Below are 17,514 nucleotides of genomic sequence, written 5' to 3'. Positions count from 1 at the left end.
GCCTTCGGGGTCACCACACCGCCCAGGGTCTCCCCCCCCCCCAGCTCCACAAGTAAATTCCACTTCTCCCGGGAAGGTTTGCTGATGTGAGCCCATCCTAGGTTAGACACCCCCCATTTTAGTCCCGGACATCTGGGCTTGATCTCCAACACGTTGCCCCAGGGACTCGACTCCTTCCATATTCGGGGAGAACATGGCTCTGCAGAAGAGGCGATCTAATCAGCCTCTTCAAAGCGACGGCCATGTATGGGTGGGCCCCCTCTCGTCGTGCCACACCGCCCCCCAAAACTAATAAGTTTTTTCATGGTCTAGAAAGATATTAGGCAGCGCCACATGAAGGTCACAGGACGTGCTGGGGGGTGAGGGTCTTCCTTCAGGAGGTGACAGCTGAGTTCCGAGGAAGAAATCAAAGGTGCATCCTGGGCCTGGAGGCCCCCATGGGGGTCACAGGGTCCATGGGGCTGTTTTCTTGACAAACCCATATGCGTGAGGCCAACCCAGCGCAGGGCGCATGACACACAGAGACACGCTTCCCTTGGGTTCGGGGATTTCCAGCAGCTGCTCCTATCGTGCTGTTGGGAGAAGAGCATTGATGCGAGCAGGCCTGGGTGTGCATCTAGAATCCCCTCTGGGAGCTGCTCCTGCAGGAGGGGGCCTTATAAGACCCCGGGCCCAGGAAGCCTGGAGAGCCGCCCTTCGGTGGGAGCATGGCGCCCGGGTGGGAGCTGGGTGGGGAGCTGCATGAAGGTCTTCCCCGGGGGCCACGAGGCCCTGGTGTCACCCAGGAGACTGGCTACTCTCACACAGTCCCCACCCAGGTGCTAACAGGAAAGCGCTCCAGAAAGTCACCCATACTGCCACGGACTCCTGATGAAGGGATCCTGAGGCGAACACCCATGTGGGTCCAAGCCCCCGGGACGCCACTGGAATGATGGCTTGTCAGGCAAGGAGAAGGTCGTTCTCAAGAGCCATGGATCCAGGGAGGGGGGGCATTCTCTGCCTTTGAACCTTTGTCCACCACCCCCCGCCTCTCTAAGTCATGTCCATCCTCCATGGGGTAACTAGAAAGCAACCCCTGCCTCATGCTGAATGACCGAAGCCAGACACAAAAGAAGACACAGTGTGAATGGTTTATATAGACCTGTGGGACAGGCAGGCCCCTCCAGAGTGACAGCGAGCGGCTGGGTGGCAGCCAGGGAGGGGGAGGGGAGAGGATATGACCGAGGCGGGGGCTCCCAAGGCGGTGGGGGGGGGGGCATGTGCACTAACTTCATGGCGGCGATGGTGTCGCAGGCGCACCCGGAGGTCAGCACTCACCAAACCGCGCACTTTAAATACTTGCAGTAAGTGCAGTTCATGCACATCAGTTATTTTCCCGTAGAGCTCGACCAACAAAAGCAATCCTCCGCACAATCTCCAGGCCCCACCTCCCCTAAATGCCTCCATCACTCGTGTGCTCTTGAATTCGATCATGCAGGGGCTGTTCACTGAGCACCTACTATGAGCCACACCTGCGCAGGATGCTTTGGACGAGCCCCACCCCCAGTGAGCTCAGTCCTGTGGGGAAATGCGCAGGGGGTCATGGGAACACGGGGGAAGCAGGTCTGAGAGGTGACCTGAAGTGCAGGAGAGGCAGGTGGAGTGAAGAGCAACAGAAAAGACAAATGCAGCCAAAGCCCAGGGCAGTTGGGCTGGAGGAAAGGAGGCGGCAAGAGGCCACAGAAGGGGACAGAGGCTTGGGGACCAGTGGTTTGGACTCTGTCTTGCCAGCAGTGGGGAGCACCTGGGAGGCAGCAATGGGGAGCACCTAGGAAGCTTTCCACATGGAATAACCTAGTCAGTCTTGTTCTGTAACACGATTGCCGCTGCCAAGACACGGAGAATGAATTGGAAAAGGGACAGAGCAGAGGATCCTGGCAAGAGCTGGCTCTGGCCTAAACTCAGGCCAGATCCTGCAAGATCTTTGCATCCTCAGCAAACTCCACTCAAAGCCTGACGTATATTTTTCTCCTAATAGTTGTTTGTTGATTGAGCCATTGCTAAGTTCTCGCTCCAGACTTGCGCACAAAGCTAAGACTTGGAGGACATCTACTCATTGTTGGTAAGCTTTTCATCTCTCCTTGGTCCAAGCCCCAAGTGAGGATGACTCTAAATTCCCATGGGCCAACCCCACCCAACCCCCCTCTGGCCCTCCAACCCCTTGACTCCCCATTCTTTGGAGAGGAACACATCTCTGGTTGACCTTACCTCTTAGCATCAGTTTGGTCTCAGAAGGAAGCAGAACTCTCTATCTGCCAAATAGTAATCATTGTACCTTGGGAAGCTCCAACGTAGTTCTTCAGGAAGTTCTGGCCAATGTAAGTGAGGCGGAGTAGACACAATTCCCATTCAAAGACCAAGAGGTGCAACAGAGAGGTTTGGTAATTTGCCCAGGGCCACAGAGCAAACCCAAAAGCAGAACCAGACATCCTCATGCCAAGTGTGGCTAGGCCCCAATGCCCACCAATCTCCCCTCTGCCTATGCTCCCCAGACTTTGCTTCGGAGGACCCTGAGGGCCTCCGACTGGAAATGACCTGAGGAACAGAGAAGGGACAGTGACCTGCCCACAGTCTCACGACAGGAAGTGGCAGGTGCTTCTTCCTTAGAGCGAAACTGGAGCTCCTGCCTTCCCAGCTTCTGGCTTCTCCAGGGAACTAGTGCAACCAGCAGTCACTCTTTGTCCACCCCCGTGAGCCTGGGCACTGCAAAACCTTCCTTCCCCGGGCGTTTCATGTCTTTCCTGGTTTCATATTTGATCTTCTCCACTAAACTCCTGGGACAAGTACCAGGTCTGATCCATCTGCCTGGCCCCAGCCCCTTGCCAAACACCTTCATCACAGAGGACGCCCGGGAAGCATCTGCTGATTCATTCTGATCTTGCCATGAGGTGGGGAGGAGAAAGCGCTGGGGGAGGAAAAGGACAAGTCATTAACCGCATAGTGTCCAGGGCCCAGAACTGCCCCGCGGACATCTGGGCTCCTCTTCCTGCCCTCTGTGCCATCGTCGGCGAGAGACCAAGGCCGCCCTCTGCCCCTTGGTGTCTGCTGCCCCTGGGTGTCTGTCAGGTGGGGGTGAGGCTAGAAGGCCGGGCTGGAGATTCAGGCAGTAAGAATTCACGGTAAAGGAGCCGCCCCGTCCTCAGGTACGGGGTGGAGCGCACTGCCGCTCTCTCCTCTCTTGTCTCTGAACATCGCTGAGATCAGAGTGGAGAAAAAGGTCACCACTGTACAGTGGAGAGTCAGTTCAAATAAAATCACACCCTGGTCAAGCCCGTGCAGGGGCACAGTGGCGGATCCACCAGCACCACTTCAGACCCGCGCCCGGAGCCGCAGCGTGACTCCCCCGCACGCACACAGCCAGGGAGAGGCAGGGCTGGGCGACTTGAGGTCAGGCAAATAAAAGCTTCCCTGTTGGAAGGGCAGCCTGGTGAGCTGGCATCAGACAGCTCCAGATTCGCTCTTGGCTTTGCAAGTTTCAGGTTGTGACATCCTGGGGCAGTTGCTCACCCTCTGTGCTCCTGACTCCCCCCTCCAGCTCTGAAGTGGGTGGAATAACCACCCCGAGCTGGTTTGCATAGCCCCCCCACACCCCCCCAGCACACGCGAGCCAAGTCTCAAGTCTCGGGGTTGGGCGATGTGCACTGTTTGTTTTCCAGGGGCCCCTGAGAGGGCTCTGGTGGACATGTCTGTGCTCAGACAGACCTTTTAGAACGCGAGGACTCTGGAGCCTCAAAGCTCACTGGCATCTGCCAGACCACCCGCCAGGCAGCCCTGACCCCGCCCGCAGAGGACCTGGCCGTGACTCCGCTGAGAACTCTGTGTCTCCGCTGAGCCTCTTCCTCCAGGGACCCAGGAGCACCTGGAAAATCAAAGTCTTTTCTGGTCTGGTTTCCTGAGCCCCCAAGTGCCAAAGCATCCTGGAAAGAAGGAGAAAGGCAAAGAGGCTCCCAGAGGGGCTCGCAGACCCCTGACCACCGGAGGCCTCCTCCCCACAAGGCCAAGCACTGATCCTGGCCCCCACCCACAGGGCTCCCCACTGGCTCAGGATGAGGGGTGACGCCTGACTGGGTGTGATACCTCCCACCTCCCAGTGGGGACTTTCCGAGCAGGGACTGGACCCTGGCAGGGGAACAGGCTGCTGCAGCCACCACCAATGTCGAGCAGGGTGTCTCCACCCGCCCACTCTTGGCTTTTTGAGTGGAATGATCCTGCGTGGGAGAAGATGGGCTGAGCCTTCAGGACGCGGAGTAGCCCTGGGTTCTACCTGCTCAGTGCCCAGAGCACACTCCCGCCGCCTGTGTCTGCCACACGTGTGTGCAGATATTGCCGAATGTCTCTCGGGAGACAAAATCACCCCCCATTGAAACCACTGATGTAAAGGGAGCTTGGGGGGGGGGCGTGCCCTGGAGGGAGGACAAATACCCGGGTTAACCCTGGTGGGCGGAGGGGAGGAGAAAGGAGAGAGGGGAAGTGGCTGGTGGATTTGGAAAAATGATAAGACTGATCCAACAGCTCAGCCCTGCAATCTGGTCCAGCTACGAAACCCCACTCCTTCCTCCTTCGTTCGGAGAGCTCCTTCCTGCCTGCTTGGCTTAATACGGGTACAATTCTGTTCTAGAAATACTTACCAGTTGCTTTTTGTAGACAAGGCAGTTTCATGCACTCGTTCCCAACAATTATTCAACAAATATGTATGATTCTTGTTATTACTTAATATCTCATCACTAATAATTAATAGCAGCATCGTTAACTGGGCACTTACTTTGTGCCAGGCACTGTGCTAAGCGCGTTACCTTTGTCATCTCATCTATCCTCACAGTAACTGCATGAACTTATTCATTTCTTTTATTATTTTTTCCCTGGTTGACAAATGGGGAAAGTGATTAGTAACTCGAAGAGATTAAGTAACTCAGCCAAAATCACCAGCTTGGCTATATACACTTGGAGGGAGGGGTGGGGGCAGTGGGCGGGGAGAATGAATGAATGAATGAATGAATGGCCCAGCAGCCCACAGCTCCTCTGATGGTGTCCAGAGTGACATGTAGATGTGCGGAAATTTAGGCTGCTGGTGGGTTTCCCTGCTAGAACATGAGAAGCTTGGGGGGCGGGAATGTGGGTGTTCTACGTCACAGTAGCCTCTGTAACTTCTGGTCCTACACTTGGCACACAGTAGGCAGCAAACACATGTTTACTGAATGTGCAAATAAAGGAAGGTGCTTTGCATAAGGTTAGTTGAGCTTCGTAAACACAAACCCCAGGCCCAGCCCAGGCCCTGCCCTCTCATAGGATCTCCATGTTACTGAGTTTTGTTCAAGGGGCAAAATGTAAATTCTAGAATCTGGGGCTGCCTGGACTTGAGACCGTTTGGCAGACCTGGTTCTCAAGTGGGGGTGATTTTGTACCCCCAGGGGACTGTGGCAATAACTAGAGACAATTTCGGTTGTCATGCCTGGAGAGGGGGTGCTGCTGGGATCTGGGGGTGGAGTCCAGGGGTAATGTTAAACTTCCTACATGCCCAGTCTCCCACAAAAAAGAATCATCAAGCCCTGAATGTCAATAGTGCCAAGATAGCAAACCTCTGATCTAGATGAACAAACAAGTAGAGGAATTACAGCCAGGGGTTGTAGTAAGATTTGGGGACAAAATGCTATGGGGTCACCTCGCTGTTCCATTCACTCATTCAAAGCCTCCTGCTCACAGGCAGTTGCAAGGAGGGGTGGGTAAGGGAGAGCAGACATGGATACGGTTGCCCTCTCCCCTGCACCAGCCGCATCCACTCTGGGGTCTCCAGGAAGACAGGCAGTGCCATGCCGGGCGGGGAGCTGGTGGCGTGTGCCGTCAGCTGCAGAGACAGCGAGAAGAGAGGGACGGGAAACCACCGTTGGAGTCACTCACGCCAGGGGAGACAGCACTCCTCGTCGGTTTCATCGTTGTGGTTTTTTTCCAGCTCTATGTGGGGTGAGGCTCCATCATGGGGATCCACGTTGAGGGAAGTGAGAGGCTCAAGGGCTGACCCTGTTTGAAGTATTTCTGCTCTGCTCACAACTAACGTGTGCACCACTTTACAGAGGGCTTTCGTAGACAGTCTGCCTTGTACTGTGAACATTTCTGTTTAAAATCCTAGCAGCGGTCCTTCCTGGTGGCTCAGGGGTTAAAGTCAGCGCTATCAAGATATCAGCAGCCACTGCAGCGCGAGTTCGATCCCCAGCCAAGGAGCTGACCCACAGGGCGCAGCAGAGCTCTCCTGTCTCACCCCCTGCTCCCCTCAGCAGTGTATTTCAGTCATTCTGCCTGTTCTGCTCCTCACTCTGTCTCTGGTGAATCCTCTCACACACACACCCCCTTTATCTGTGGCCTGCACCCCAGCTCTTATACATATAAATAAGAATAACTCTAAAAAAAATAAATAAAATTCTAGCAGAAAGATAAGAAAAGGGAGGAAGAGGTAGGCAAAAATCTGGGCAGACTCTGACACTTACCAGCTGTGTGACTTCCCTTCCCTTAATTTCTGCATCTGTAAAATGGGCCTAATAATAGCCCTTGACTTGTAGCCCAGTCCTGAGAATGCAATATGACGATGTGATTCGCAGGAATCGTCTCACTGCATGTCACAATCTCAGGCACCTAAAAAGACTGAATGGCTTCTTCCATGCCTCCAGATTAGGGGGGGATCATGAGATTAACGAAAGGATTTTCCAGGAAGGATGATTTCAGGGCCATGTCCCAGTCGTGCACTTAACACCTGGTGACCTTGACCACTGTAGGGTGGAGAACATTTCTATTATGTAAAGGGGCTTCACCTAGAGGGTGATGGTGACCACAGTGACCTCAGTAAGGCCTCTGGAACCAGTTCTGTCTGGAACTGGGCCAGCCACCCCCACAGGATGTTCAAAGACCCTTCAGTAACTCCAGATGCATAGCTCTCTACCTACCCTTTCTCCAGGAAGATGACCCTAACCTTCCTTCTATATCTAGTCCAGGGCCCAAGGAAATGAACCACCCATCTTCACCTGCTCAAGGAGACAATGTCCTTCATGAAATAGTACAGAAGTTAGCACCCAAATACTGGAAGGAGCTGCCGGAAAGCAGGGTGCTCTCCAATTCCCCAGACATCATCTCCCTCAGAGCTCTAGGCAACACTATGGGGTGGGCACAGAGATCATCCCCTTTTACAGATGAGGAGAATGAGGCCCAGAGAGGCTGAGCATATCCCAGCCCTGCCATGACAGAGCCGGTCAGCCCTGGGGCTGGCCCACTAAGCCAGGGCCTCGGACTTCAGAGCCTTCTTCTACCTCAGCAGGTGAGAGAAGTGCTCTTGAAGGGGAAAATGTGATCTGGAAAGTCTCATCTTCTTCCCTTTGCATCTCAGTCTCTTTGTGCCATTGCTTCCCCATCCCCTAAAATACTCTGCTCCCCTTTTCCTCTGCTATACCAAGTTCTGACGCAAACAGAACCAGCTAAAACAGTCCCCTGTGGCCAATCAATAATTACCCTTGGGCTTCCCCGGTGGCGCAGCGGTTGAGCGCTGGGTTGCAAAGCTGCCTGGAGCCTCTGCAGCCCGTTCGATCCCCGGCCGCTGGGCCAGGGTCCCACATGGCGCGCAGACCTCTCCTGCCACCCGCTGCTCCCATCAGCAGTGTATCATCAGTCCGCCTGTTCTGTTCCCCGCTCTGGCTCTGGTGAATTCTCTCACCCTCCCACGCTTCTGACTGTACCCAGTGCTTGTATAAATAAATAAACAAATCTTAAAAAAAAAAATCATGCTGAGATTTAAAAAAAAAAATCACTCTCCAAGGACATAGACCCATTTCTCTACCCCAATTTGATCCTGTGTCTGGTCTACAGAATTCACCCAAAGATTTCACCTTCGTTGGGTCCTTGGGCAAACTTGCCTTTCTTCCCTTTTCCAAAGTAGGAAGCCACCCAGGCAGCTGCTCCATTTGCAGGACCCAAAAGGTGGGAAAATATACTTCAGTCCCTGCTCTGCTTTGCCCATCCAGCTCCATCCACTTCTCTAGCTGGCTCATCATCTGTGTATTCATTCATTCATTCTTCTTTCAGTCAACAAACACATATTGAACAGCTATGTTCCAGGTATTGAATAAGGCACTGGGAATTCAGCAGAAAACAAGACAAAGTCTCTGCCCTCATGGAACTGATATTTTATTAAGGAAGACAAACAATATACACCTAAACATATAAATAGGATAATCCTGGATCATGATAAAGCCACAAAGGAAATAAGGCGGTGGACTTTGAAGTGCATGGGGATGGGGTGCTTAGATAAGGTGGTGAGGAAAGGAGTTAACATTTGAGCTGAGAATTAAGTGACCGAAGGGAGCCAATCTTGTAAGTAGCTGAGAGGAAAAGGGGCAAGCAAAGGTCTTGAGGTGAGAAAAACGAGGTGTGCGTGAGGCACAGTGGGGGGGGGAGGCAATGAAGGGCAGCATGTGAGAAGAGGTGGGCAGGAGCTGATCACCAAGCGCTCTGTGCACAGGGTGGGGTGTATGGATTTTATTCTAAATGCATCAGGGAGACCTCAGAGAGTTAAAAAGCAACAGAATGACAAGATCTGATTTATGATTTTAAAATATGCTTTAGTTATAGTGTAGAGATTGGCTTACAAAGGAGGGGTAGGAATTGAAGAAACAGGAAGACCAGTCAGGAGGCTACTGCTATAAACCAGATGAAATGGTGGTGGCTTAGACTAGGGCAATAAGGAGATAAAGATGAGAAGTAGGTGGGTTGAAATATATTGGGGAGGTAGTGCTAACTGAAGTCACTGATAGATTGGCTAAAAGGCAGGAGATACAGCAGGGATCAAGGACAACTCTAGGTGTGGGTGTAGGCAATGGCTCAGGACCTTTTCACATTAAAATGGAACCATTCTGTAAAACACCCACTCAACGCACAAGAAGGGAGAGACCTCTGACCTCGCCACTCTTATTTCTTGCTTTCAGATTCAGGGCTTCAACCAGCTTCCAAATCCAGAACATATGATGATCAGGGTTCCAAAGGGACTGTACTAAAGAAAATGAGCAATGTAACCAGTGGGTTAGCCCCAGTGTAACCACCAGTGTGGCCCCAGAAAAGCAAGGAGTGGTAGAGCAAGCACAGGCTCCAGGACAGTTGAGAACTGAATTTGAATCACTGTGTAACTGTAAAGAACTTAATGAACACCTCTGAGTCTCAATCTCCTCATCTGCAAAATGGGGCCATAATAAATGTGTACTGCTTTTCAGAGTCACAGTGAAATCATTGCATCAAATGCACATAATAATCACTCAATGAATGGTTATTCCCCTATTTCTCTTTCCCAGGTCCAAGGTCAGGGCTTCTCTCTTGGCACTGTGGGTCCTGCATTCTGAGAGACTGGAAGGTATAAGATCCAAAGGGATGACCTCTTTGATCTTAATGAAAGACCTCAAGGTGTTTTGGGAGAAGATAACAGTCAGGGTCTAGAGAAAGTGGGATGTTGTCACCCCAACGCAAAGATGCAAGCTCTTGTTACAAACTGTTCCAGTTTTAGAATTCAAGTTTCTCTGTCTTTATGGGAAAATTAGCTCCAGAATGTGCAGGTGGGGAGCCAGAGTGAATCTATTCCACTGAATTCACAGGGACCCCTCTCCATATGTATTGGTACTGCTAACAACTGACACCCCTGCGGTGGGTAAGCTTGAAGGGTGCTGAGTAGATCAAATGAAGAGGTGGCCCCCGGGCATGTGGGCTCTCTGGGAGGCAGTGTATATATGAGATGCCAGCGGAAATGCGTACAGATCTGTGTGCACTAAAATGGGTGCACCCCTCCTTCCCAAGAAGTATGTGGCTTTTTCCCCTCCCCTGCACAAACTTCTTTAGACAAGTGCTGCATACAAATTTGAACAGAGCAATCGATGCTTGGTTATACACCACGCCAGGCATCTAGATAACACAGTGCACATTTAGAAAATAAAGCACCAGATTAACCCTTTTGTACCCAAACTATCAAAAGAAATCATTTCCCTCTTAATAATCCCACAGGCTATTATCCTCGCAGATCTCTTCTCTGCTTCAAAGAGTAAAGTCAACTTAATGTCCATCGCTTTGGCCCTAACAAGTCATGTATCGACATATAAGCAAGTACCTTAGTCTGTTCACCTTCCTATTTGACCACCGAGCCTCCCCAGCCGTTACAGTTTCCTACCCAAAAAGTTAAGATGTCAAGCATATGATACTCCTAAAACTAAAATTTCTCTATATATTGCCACTTCTTCAATATAAATCAAAAGGCAGATTCATGGAATTTGTCGCTGCTTAGTGTATTGTTTTAAGCATGTATGTCCTCTTCTTTGGTGCTAGGGGTACTTATTCGTATCTGCTTTAGAGTGCATTTAAAAGAAACCTTACATCATTTATTTGGGAAGAAAAAAGACACCGTTTTAATCAATCATTTTGTTCTTTGAAATATATATATATATCTGTGTACAGGACGCGGGTTCTAAGGAAAGACAAAGGGGGAAAATAAATGCAGAATAAGGCACACAGAGAAGAATCACAGAGAGAAAAAGAGACAGGAGGGGGTAAAGGAGAAGAGAGGAGTCGCAGGAGCCCAGGCGCCCCCGCCCCCGGCGGCGCGGCAGCTTCAGCACCGCGGACAGCTCCCGCCTTTGTCTTGGTCCGAACTCCCGGGCCCGCGCAAAGCGGGGCGGCGACCGCCGGCGCCCCCAAGGCCTCCTGCGCCTCACCTGCTTTGGGGAGAAAGAGAGAGAGCAGAGCAGAGGGGCCGGCTTTCCATCCTCTCCCCGCATCGCCCGAACTCGGCCCAGGTCCTAGCCCACCGCATCGCGGCGGCCGATTTTAACTTGATTTCAAGTGGAAGCTCGCGGCGACCCACTGGGGCTGGGAGGCGGGGAGTCGCCCCGGTGGGGTCAAATTGGGTTTGGAATTCGTTTCTCTGTCATCGCCCCGGGCCCCAGCCGCCCGCGATTTGTCCTCAGACCACGCTGAGCCTGAGATGAAAAAGGAAAGAAAGAAAGGACAAAACGGGCGACGTGGACCCTCTCGCGGGGTTGATCCAGGAACCCAAGGCCGTGGACACGCGAGGACGCGCGGACCAGCTGAACTTCGCCCCAGACTCGCAGCATCAAATCCAGGCGAGGGGGAACCGAAATTCGGAGAGGGAAACCAGAGAGCTAAGAAAGCGCTTTTTCCCGTGCAACCGAGGCCCGCAAAAAGCCATAAATTATGTCACCATCGGAGGCGGTGCAGCCCGCCGCGCGAATTCCGCAGTGTTTTTTCTCCCTTTCGCCAGGAAAAGCGGGTGGCTCCGAGTGCCACACTTTTTACCCAAAGAGCCTTCTCCAAGTATCCCCCTCCTTTCGCAGGATCCAAGATAGAAAGGATTCTACCCGGGCTCCCCTCCATCTGAAAGCTTGCTGCCCCAGATCCGCACACGTGCGAACGTGTGAAGTTCATTCTCCAAATCCTACAGCCCCCCGTACACACACACACACACACACACACACACACACACGCCCAAGATCAATAAAGTAGTGGCAGCTGCTAAGCTTCTAAGAAGTCCACCGGTCCAACTACGATTTGTTCTCACGGAATTCGTTCCAAAAGTGCAGCCCTGGCTTGGGAAGGTACCCGGGAAAGCAAGTTTAAAAATGAGCTTCCCGGGTAGGCAAGACTTTTCCCTTGATCTTCACGAACACGTTGGGAGAGCTCCTGCGACCTCCTAAAGCTTAGGGGTCCCACCCCGGCGTCCGGGGCGCAGGAAGATCGCTGTGACCCACCCAGCCGGGAGACCCAGCCGCAGCGGGCCGGTTGGTGTTCGCCTCCAACATAATACGTGGCCACCACCCCTCGAAAAAATCCCTGGAATTATTTGGGGGGAGAGCAATCTGCTCTTGCCCTGTTCCTCCTCAGAGAAACCTGGAGGAGAAAGGCCACCGCAGACTCTGGGGCAGCTCAAAGGAGTTTTGCAGAAAGCGCCATCCCCACGGTGGTCCCCGCGGAGCCGAAGGGCGCGCAGCGGGGTAAACATACTCGCCTTAGAAGCAAGGAGCTGGGGGGTCGCCTTCCCTGGGCCCCTCCCCCCTCCCGGAGTCCGAGGCGAGAGCGCCCGGGGCGGCTGGGAGCCACCGCCCCCCACCTCGGCGCGCGGTTCAGCCAGGCTGCGGCGTAAAGCGCCGCTTTCCGATGCAGATTTCCCTTTTAACACCTCCTAAACAAAGGCTAATGAGGCCACTGCTTTACTCTATCAACACACAATCATTAGCAGCCGAGAAATATACACACACGCGCGCACGCGCGCGCAGACACACACACACACACACACACACACAGAGCGCAGGGATTGCCAAAGTCGGGCGAATTCTAAAGGAGCCCATATTAGGCTAACAAAAAGGAGGTGGGATAGGGCGGGGCGGGGAGAGGAGGCAGGAGAGAACCGGGAGAGGAGAGGAGAGAGGGAAAAAGGAGGGGAATGCCTTGCAGACTCCGAAAAAGGCGAAGAGAAAAGAAAAAGGAAGCGAGAGACTGAGTCCAACGCACACTAGCTGGGCAGAGGGAGCGTCATTGGAAAGTCTAGGGTCCCTGGAAAGCTCTGCCTGCTTGGGCTCCAGAGATGGAGAGGGGCCGCCGGACACAGCTCCTGGCCTGCCAGTGGCCTCCAGCATGCTCTGAGCTCAAGGAGGCCCAAGGGCAGGGACCAGAGACCCATTGGACCCCAGGGCAGATGCGGGGCCTCCAGACGCAAATGCTAGGGCCAGGAGGAGGAGGAAGCCAGCAGTTCCCAGCTCAGCCTGGGCTCGTCTGGCCTCCTGGACTCGTCTGGCCTCCTGGGATCTGAGCCTCACCGGGCAGCTGGAGGGTGGGGAGCAGAAAGCTAAGGCTTTCCCTTTCACAACGAAAGTGTCAGTGTTTCCCTCACAACTTTGGGGATTGGCTTGTATCTTCCCGTCTGTTCGCCCCAGGTCTTCCCCTGGACTCCAGGGACCAACTGCAGCCTGTACCCTCCCGGCCACCAGACCCTGAGTTCAGCCCTGAGTTGGAGCACCCAACGCTGGAATGCAGCTTGCAGGAGTGGGCCTGGCAGCCCCGCCAGTGGGGCCTCTGGGAGCACATTCCTGGAAGGGGGTTTGCAAGAAAGAGAGAGAGGACACCAAGCTCCGCCCAGCTCTGGGTGTCTAAGCTGGCCAGCAGCTCGCAAGCGCAAACACTCATTTGCAGCCAAACCTCCCAGAACCTGAAGTCCCAAAGCCACTTCCCTGCCCACCTTCCCCGTCCCACATCTGTGGGGCCTGTCCTGGGCTGTTCCTCGGCGACCCTGCAGACTGTCACCAGCCCCCAGTGCCACCCGCTAAAGGTGACCACTGCTTTGTGACACAGGCTTCCAAAGCCCCACGACTGGACAGTGTCGCCTTACTCTGCCACCCCTGCCCAGAAGCCCTCTTAAAGTTCACCCAGGTATTGGAATAGTGTTGAGTTCAGATTCAGTGTCCCTCTCAAGTACTGGCAGGAGGACTTAAGGGGGGGGGGAAGTTTGGGGGGCCGGGGGGTTATTGAATGAAAGGAAGGAAGGAAGGAAGATGATTCCCTTCTGTTTTGATTAAACGTTCCAGGTCGCCCTGCCCAGTTAACAAGACCGTTAATTACTCAGCACGATTCAACTGACAGGAGGGCCCGACGCCCCGCAGAGATGGTTCTGGAAAGCAAGCAGTCCACGGAAAAGCGCGAGGGGCACCGCCGATTAGTTACCCCTACCTTCCAGGTTTCCCCTGGGCCTCGGCAGTCTCGGGACGCCCAGGCCCCGACACGCGCCCCGCCTGCACTCGGGGCTACCCCCAGCTGGCGACCGCCGACCGCTCTCCACGCCCCCCTCCACGGCCCCCCTCGGCTAACCCTTCGGCGTCCCCGGCGGGCGCGCGCGCACTCACCCTCGCGCCGCACCTGGCCGCTGTCCACCCAGCCCAGCCAGGGCGCGCGCGGGGAGGCGGGCGAGGGGCGCGGAGGTGCGCTCTGGCGACCCCGAGCTCCTGCGAGCAGGGACTGGGCGCCAGGCTTGCCGCTCTGCTCGCGGGGTCTCGCTCTCCGCGGGCCTCCGGGCTGCACCGCCCAGCCTCCGCCCGGCCCCTGCTCCCTCGCGGCGGCGGGCAGTGCGCGGGGGCGCGGCGGGGCGCTGAGTGTGTGTGCGCGGCGCGGCCTATATTTACACCCCAAACAAAATAATTACACTTTTGTCGGAGGGAGAAAGCCAGTGATTAGACGCGGGTTCTTTGCGGCAAAACAGTTTCTCAGTGGTACACCAGTATAATTTTTCACGGCTGGCTGAAATCAAAGAGGGGAGGTAATGAATCCGGCGAGCAATTTAAATTTACAATTTGTAACGCCGCCGCCGCGCGCAGGCCGGCCGAGAGCTCAGCTCTGAGGCGCTCGCTGCGTTTGTTTAATGTTAAAGCCGCGCCGGCTCTTGGGGGGCTGTGGGGGGGTGCGGAGTATGCGTGTTTGGAGGAGGGGAGGTAATGATCGAAGTCGGGAGAGGACCGGCTGCGCGGCCCAAGATTCCTAGGAAGAAGAGGACGAAGCGAGCACCTCCCGGGGCCCCGGCGCGCGCGCTCCCGGAGAAAGCAGGCCACTCGAAAAGAAGGGGGGCCGTCAGAGAGGCAAGAGACCCGCCAGAAAAGCCCCCCTTCCTGGCTGTCCAGAGCACCCCAAGCAGGAGCGTTTCGGGGCGAGGAGGCGAGAGAGACACTGAAATGTTCCCCGGAAGGTCCGCTCCAAAGGCGCGGCGGAGTCCCCAGGCCGACCGCTGCCTCGAGGCCCGGGCTGAAGACGTCCAGAAGGCTCCCCCCAAACTCCAGCTCGGCGCGGAAGGAAACTCCCACCCGGGGCGTTGTGTGCCTCCTCGTCGGTAATTAATTACCGAATTCAAGGGGGAATATGCAAACCGCGTATTACTAACTCTACAGGGCTTAAGTGATTGGAAACAGATTATTATCTTGTTTGTCTTTTGTCTGTTTTACTTATCCCGCCGCCGTCTGTCGAGTTGTTATGTTGATACTCTTTACTCTAGGAGGAAGATTTTTATATAGTAAATTCCATCAACATCTTGTATAAGTGACATTGCATCTCCATGCATTACCCTGTTAAGACACAAGCGGTTTATTAGTTACATATAGGAGGGGATTTCGCTGCCTGGTCACCATCTGTTAGCGCTGTTAGGGCGGGGAAATTCGTCTAATAGTTGGTCTGCTGGCGTTGCTTTTCGGTTGCTGTGTGCCTTGGAAAGTGGAGGGCTGGCAAAAGCCAGGGAGGGTCCTGCAGCCAGGCTGGGGTGAGGGATTTCTGGTGCGGGGCCGGGCTGCACGCAGGCCTTCAGGCCACTTCAGGGCTGTGGCTGGACTGGACGGGCACATTCAGTGGCAGGAACCTGAAGGCCAGGCCAGGGCTTCTGGAAGGAGCTCTCACCCCAGCTTTCCCACACCTCTGGGTCGTGGAGACTGCCCCTGGCTCCGGCTGCTTCCCTGCCCAGGCCCCACAGCTGCAGGCGCCTGGTCACCCATGCATTGTGCACCGGTAGCGATGCACATTCTGGAGGTGAGGGAAGATGGATTTGCCCCAGATGGACCCCGACATGCAGGGACCAGGTAGCAGCCAGCGGGGTAAACCCCTGGCTGGGAAGAGGCAGAGGAAAGGCTCTTCGGGTGCCCGCGGGGTGGGGCGAGAGTGACTTCGGTGTTCCTAAAGCAGAGCAGGGAGAAGGACATCCATGGGGGTGGGGGGTGACTGTGTATGAGTCCCCCATTACCCCAAAATCTGTACAGTGCCCGATGGCGTTCATTCATGGCAGCGTTGGGCCAAATGTTGACTTTGGAAGCCCAGACAAGGGGGAGGGGGATAAAAACAAAGAGGGAACTAGAGGAAGAAAGTGGTGGCAAACGGGGAAAGCAGCAGCTGAGCATAGGAGAGGGGGAGACAGAAAGCCAAACAAATGTGAGGAGGATGAGGATGCGGGGAGAGAGAACCCCCAGGGAGACAAAGGCTGAGTAGGCAGCAATTCCCCTGCGCAGGCAGCCGGAGTGGCTCCTCGGGTCCAGGTCTGTCAGTCTCTGGGGCTCAAGAGCCCTTCCTGCCCTGGGGGTGGGGGGGCCTGGCTACTGCCCGAAACTGGTGCGTGCAGGGTGCTGGATCTCCAGGATAGCCTGGGAGGCCAGGTGAGCTCCATCCTGCTTGGCCCGGGCTGAGCCAGTCTCGGCAGCCGCATCACTGCTGTGGACACCTGTGCCTCGGCTAGAGGGTGAAGCACCTTTAGGCAAAAGCCACCCGACATGGGGACTCCTTTTCAGAGACCCAGTTGTGGGTCACTGCCCCACCACTGACCCGCACCTGTCCATTTCCAGTCCCCACTCAAATCGCCACCCCTAAAGACTTTTGGGGGTCTCCTAGGCCTGGACAGAAGGGAGCAGCTCCGAGCCTCCAGCAAATGTCCCAACACAGGCATCCGCAAGCCCATCTCCCCCTCAAATCCATAAAAGTAAGTGCCACTGGGAGTACACACACAAACATCCCCCCCAAAAAAATCCCTGCAAGATAAACATAAACAAAAGTACCTCAATCCTCACAAATACACACACACAGACAGGCACGCAGAGTGACTAGCACACAAATAACAGATCCACAAAATCCTGCACCTACAAACACACCCAGCCCAGAGAACTCACATCCACACGCTCCCCTAAACACAATCACACATTTTGGATTTTTAAAAGTCCACTTGCAATCGATGTTAGGGCATGCACACACAAATAATCTCACACCGATGCACACGCACACATTACACCTCATAGCCACACGGCTGCAAGCAAGCACAGGCACACACGTACACAGACCAACAAAACCCAGAGAACACAGACTGATACACAGACGTTAGCAGAGCTACACACAAACACACAAATGCACACGCAAAAAAAAAAAAAAACAGCAAAATGCACTCAAGGGTTGATTGCTATTAAGGGACCAAAACTCAATTCTCAAACAACAGACAGGCACTGCCAAGCTCAGTAAATGCACGAAACACACGTCCACGGGCACCAACACCCCAGGCTGCTCCCGCTCTGCCTCCCGATCCCAGGGCCCCGCCAGCCCTCCTGCAGCGGGAAGGGAAACCTCCACTGCCTGCGCCTCCCCAGCTCCAGAACAGGGAGCGCCCAGCTGGAGTCAAAGGATTGCCCCTTGGGAAGGGAGGCCTGACTGCTCCCTCCTCCCCCAGTTCATCCCCCTCTCTCCACACACACACCTGCCAGCACCCCCCACCCCCCACCCCCTCCGGCCTCACAGAGCTGCTCCCCCTATGCCCTGCTTCCCCGTGGGGTGGCAGGGAGGGATGGAACTTGCCTTCACAGCCCGCACCCCTCCACCCCGTGTGCAAACAGTGCCCAGGCCAACTGCAGCATTCCGCGCCCTGCCGGGTCCCAACTGGCAGACCCCGGC

This window comes from Talpa europaea (genome assembly GCF_964194135.1).
Source record: "Talpa europaea genome assembly, chromosome: 14".
Taxonomy (NCBI): domain Eukaryota; kingdom Metazoa; phylum Chordata; class Mammalia; order Eulipotyphla; family Talpidae; genus Talpa; species Talpa europaea.
Note: the sequence above shows the minus strand (reverse complement) of the source record.